The sequence below is a fragment of the Sorex araneus genome, chromosome 3, assembly GCF_027595985.1.
Source record: "Sorex araneus isolate mSorAra2 chromosome 3, mSorAra2.pri, whole genome shotgun sequence".
NCBI classification, from domain to species: domain Eukaryota; kingdom Metazoa; phylum Chordata; class Mammalia; order Eulipotyphla; family Soricidae; genus Sorex; species Sorex araneus.
Window position 1 is genome coordinate 190,459,934 of NC_073304.1, and position 5,953 is coordinate 190,465,886.

Sequence of the window (5,953 nt, forward strand, 5' to 3'; positions counted from 1 at the left end):
ATGTGTACTCAAAATTAAATCTATTTTCTCAGTCACAGACTTAACAGAGGTAATGGGTTTCCCATTGGTGAAACCTGCTATTATAAAATATAAAATTAGCAAAACAGAAAATTAAATCATTCCTAAATGTGATAAAATACCTGATGGTAAGAGAGAAACTGAGACTTAATAAATCAGGTGATTGAAATTTGGTGAATTTTCTCTCTCTCTGAATAGTAAATTTCAACACAATTCCACACAAATGACGTGGAATTTCACCAGTCCTTGCAAAGGCAAAATGGCTTTGTGCCAACACCCCACAGTTTCGTTGGTTTTTGTTTTGCTTTGTTTTGTTTTGAGATGTTGGGTCACAACATCTGTTCTCAGGGTGTGTTTCTGGTTCTGTGGCCAGATATCTCTTCTGACTGTGCTCAAGGGGCCATATGTGGTACCAGGGATCAAACCTGAGTCAGTCACTTGTAATACTACCCATTGTATTACCTCTCTGACTGTATCCACAAAATTTTACCTACAAACTTTTATCATTTTTCTATAGCATCACTTTAGCATTTTGCATCCCCACATTACCTATAAAGTTTTTGAGCCTGCATTAATAACTCCAATGTAGAAGAAAGGAAGGAAGGAAGGAAGGAAGGAAGGAAGGAAGGAAGGAAGGAAGGAAGGAAGGAAGGAAGGAAGGAAGGAAGGAAGGAAGGAAGGAAGGAAGGAAGGAAGGAAGGAAGGAAGGAAGGAAGACTAAACATGAAAGCTTTAACGACATATCAAAGCTCACTGGGGAACTGTCTATACAGAGAAAAATACCAGTGTAATATTCTATAACAATTTTCAAAATTTAATTGAAAATCAAGATTTGTGTAGAACATTGCAAAGGATAAATAAAACTCACAGGAGAAACAGCTAGATAACTGGAAGACATGAGCTAGAACATGAGGAAAATCCTGTACAAGATATTAAAGAAAAAGCCATTCCCTCAATGAAAACTCTAGTGAGAAGCTTTCAGTGGAAAATGAGTAATACAGAAGACAGTAGTAGAAACATGAAAGAAATAAGAAAATCAAAATAAAATATTTTTCAGACATACCCATCTGTGGGGATCCTTCACCTTTTCTCTGCTCCCTTCTATTACCTATTTTCTATAGCCCTGTGTCGTAACTCCCATAGACTTCCTTGAGTCTCTTTTTGGACAGAAGAGATTTCAGATTCACACCAGCCTCCCCAAACGGTCCAAGTGTGAGATCTCATCATACTTTTATTATCAAGCACTAAGGTATTTTCTTCCCTAGTTGGTCCTGATAGTTCAAAAGTAGAAAGCAAGTTTTATTTTCATTCATAGATCTAACGACACCTAGGGCATGATTTATCATGTTTACTGTTGCAGTCTTGATGCTTTATCTACATTGCTTTCAACCTGATTTACAAAACTTACCTTCTTGTCAGTATCTGCCTTGGTCACTATCACCAATGACCTATTGTCTCTTTCAGTGCTCTACATCAGTGGAAATGAATGTAAAAATCTGCTTAAGTCCTCAGAGGCTCTCCCTCCGTAAGCAGTGAACATGATAGCAGTCGCATAGATAGATGGCCTACCTCTGCTACAGCATGTGTTTCTGGACCCCACCTGCAGCAAAGCTGCAGATAGGAGGGTTTCTCCTCATTATATCAGCAATAAAGTTGGTGTTCTGGTCCCTGCGCTATAGGGGACTTGTTCTGATTATTTATTTCCCAGATAGCCTCAGCATGAGCACCCTCAGAAATCCCATGGGAAATTGATGCTCAGTCCTGTGCCCTGTACGATCCCTCAGGAGCAGTGTACAGGATGCAGTCCAGAAGTGTTGTTAGGATTTCTGCTATGAAAAGTTATTCACTGCCTATGTCTTACGCTGAATCAGAAAGTTATCACATTCTTTAAAAAATCTCTCTTAATCACTAATAACTGAAATGGCAGTGTTTAAATCACAAAGTTCTCTGAAAGTATTAGGATGTCTTATGTGGATTAAGTGACTTCTGAGATAGTATAAAATAAGTGAAATCATGTTTATTCCAAGGTATCTAATAATCTTGAACACTTTTAAATATAAGAACCATTTCTACTTATTTATCTTCTAGATATTTTTGTTATAGAATTATAACCAACAAATTAGTTACAAATTATGTATTGGTTACGTACCAATTTCTATGTACCAAAATTATGTCTATTGGTTTTGTACCCCGCTATTTTACTGTACTGGTTTATTTTTTCTAAAGGTATTTTAGTGGAAGCTTTAAGAATCTTCTATGTATACTATCATGTTGTATACAAAAAGTGACAGTTTAACCTCTTATTTTCTAATGGATTACTTGATTTTTTCTTCTTGCCTGATTTCTGTGGTGAATCATAGTGGTGAATGTTCACATCCTTTCTCAGAGGGAAAGTTTTCAGTTTTTAGTCATTGTGTATTGTGTTGTAAATGGCTATTACATTCTTGATGAAGGTTACTTCTATCCCTATTTTGTTTATTTTTTTAAAACTTTTTAAAATTTTGACACCATCATTGACAAAGTTGTTGACAATAGAGTTTCAGGCATGAAATATTTTGAACTCCAGTACCACAATAATGGCTGTTGAATATTATCAATACTTTCTCTAAATAAATTTATAAGATTATGTGATTTTTGTTTTCCCTTTCACTGAGATGCTATATCACATGGTGTATTACACTGTATAAAAATTCATGTTGAACCACGTGCATTTCTGGGATGAATTTCACTTGGTCATTGTACTTGTTCTTTTTGACACATTGTGGGATTCAGTCAGTTCACTAAAATTTTGTTGTGAATATTTGCATTGATATGCATCAAGGATAGTTATCTATAGTTTTATCTTATTACTATATGTATGTGGCCTGGAGTGATAGCACAGTGAGTAGGGCGTTAGCCTTGCACGAGGCCAACCCAGGTTCGATTCCTCAGTCCCTCTCAGAGAGCCCTACCGAGAGTATCCCGCCCACACAGCAGAGAGTGGCAAGCTCCCTGTGGCAAATTCCATTTGCCAAAAACAGTAATAACAAGTCTCACAATGGAGATATTACTGGTGTCCGCTCGAGCAAATCGATGAACAATGGGATGACAGTTTTACAGTGCTATTATATGTATGTCTATTTGGATTAATGGGGCAATTTAGGCTTCATAGAAGCTGTTAAAAATGATTTTTTATCTTTGATATTTTGAAAGATCTTAAGGAATATAGGTAATTGTCTTTGAGGAGTTGGTAGAAGTCAATAGTATACCAGTCTAGACATTGGTTTTGCTTGGAAGAATGTTTTATTTATTTATTTATTTATAAATCAAATATTCTTTTTACTAAAATCATAATTTATTTTCAACAATATAATATTAGTTATGAATAAACATTGTTTAAACAAGCTCCATTTGCCATGACACTGTCCTGTTTTACTTAGCCTCCTTCAACACCTAAGTAAAAATGTCCCTTAATCACTTGATTGCTAATTGATTATTCCTGACACCAGAATCTTTTTTAAAATTAATTTATTTTTTAATTAGTGAATCACCATGAGAGTACAGTTACAGATTTATACATTTTCGTGCTCGTGTTTCCGTCATACAATGTTCGAGAACCCATCCCTTCACCAGTGCCCATTCCCCGCCACCAATAAACCCAGTATCCCTTCCACCCCCCAATCCCATCTCCCCCCACCCCACCCTGCCTCTGTGGCAGGGTATTCCCTTTTGTTCTCTATCTCCAATTGGGTTTTGTGGTTTGCAATAGGGGTGTTGAGTGGCTATCGTGTTAAGTCTCTAGTCTACTTTCAGCACGCATCACCCTTCCTCTGCGTGGCCTCCAACCACATTTTACTTGGTGTTCCCTTCTCTATCTGAGCTGCCTTTTCCCCAGAATGTGAGACCAGCTTCCAAGCCATGGAGTCAACTGCCTGGTCCGTATTTCTACTGTTCTTAGTTCCTGACACCAGAATCTTAAAGAAAACATTTTTTTAAGTACAGACTCTTTATTATCAAATAGGCCTTTTGAAGGGCCATTTTTTAAATTACAGACTCTTTATTATCAAATAGGCCTTTTGAAGGGCTTTAATTTTATAATCTATAGAATGGAGATAATCATGTGGCTACTTCTTCGGGTGATTTACTGACATACAAGTTTAGCACATGTTGTTTTCTCTCTTTTCTACCAATAAAGGCATATTTATTAAATGCACAGACATATTGGAAGAAAGTTTTAAGCTGAAATTTTAACTTCTTTACTCGTTATTGGTCTATTAAGATCTTCTACTTCCTCTTATTCAATATTGGAGGTTGTATGATTCTATGAATTCACCAATTTCTTCTAGGTTATCTAGCTTAGTGACATAAAGCTTTACAATCTTTTTTTCCCTGGGGTATCTGTTATGTTTTTCCCCCTCTCATCTTTGACTTGATAAATTTATTTTCTCTATTTCTCATGTCATGAGCCTAACTAAGGCCTGTCTATTATTTGGGGGGGGGGAAATCTAGGTCCCCTTTTCATTGACATTTTGTATTATTTTCTTTCTTTCTTTGCTTTTCTCTTTGTGTGTGTGTGTGTGTGTGTGTGTGTGTGTGTGTGTGCCACAGCCAGCAGTGCTCAGTGCTTAGGGCTCTGTACTCAGGAATAAGTTCTGGCAGTGCTTCAGAAGCCATATTGAGTACCTGGGATCAAACCCTGGGTCAGCCACATGCCAAGCAAATGCCCTATCTGATGTACTATCGCTCCAGTCCTATTTATTTCTATTTCATTGATTTCTACCTCAAGTTTTGTTATCTGCCATTTTCTACTTGGGGATTCAGTTATTAGTCTTTTCCTAGTTTCTCAAGTTGTGAGTATTACTGATTTGATTTCAGTAATACTTCATTTCTCTTGTAAAGCTGCATTGCTATGAACTTCCCATTTAGTATGGCTTTTGCTATGTCCTATAGGTATTGGAGTTTATATCTTCATTCTCTGCTGTTTTGAGAAATTTTTTAATTTTTTCTTTGATTTACTCTTTGATCCAATAGTAATTTAAGAGTATGTTGTCTAGTTTCCAAAAGTAGCGTTCTCTAACTTTCTTTTGGTGGTTTGTTTCTACCTTCATGGCATTGTGTTCTGAGGAGATACTTGATATGATTTCTATTTTGCTGACTTTAAGGATAATCCAACTATCCCCAATTTATGGTACATTCTGAAGATTGTTCCATATATACTGGAGAAGAATGTGTGATTAGTTTGGGGGTGTAGAGGGTCCTGTATGTTAGATCTATTTCTTTCAGTTCCTCATTTGGGATTTTCCACCAACTGACGTTCTGTCTCATCAATCTGTCCAGTGTCAAAAGTTAAGTCTCCCATTACTATTGGGCTGCCATCACTATATCTCTTCAAGCTTATTGGCAGTTGCTTTAAAACCTTTCTGCCCTTCTCTTTGGTTCATATATGTTGATATGAGTCACTTGATCTATTGATCCCTTAACAAATATGCAATTTCCATCATCATCTCATTAGTTTTGTAGCTTGAATGATCTTTAATATGATACCATTGTAACTGCTCTTGCTGTTTTAAAAATCTTCTGTTGGCTTGTATATTTATTTTCCAACCTTTCCCTTTGGGCCTGTGTTCATTTTGTGAATTCAAATGTGTTTCCTATAAGTAGAAGAAGGCTTTTTGCTAGGAGAGTTCAATCCATAAACATTTAGAGAGATCACTGATGTGAAGAAATTTGTGTCCATTTTTCTATAATGATTTTGGATGGCAATTTTTGCTGATTGAAATTTTTTTAATAAGAGACCATTTGCTATTCTTTGTGGGCTGGTTTGGATGCAACAAATGTCTTTAGCTATTGCTCATCTGAGAATAATTTTAATCCTTCCCTCAAATCTTAGTGATAAGACAGGATAAGACATTCTTGACTAAGGTGCTTTGATCAGTTAATTGAATATATAATTCCA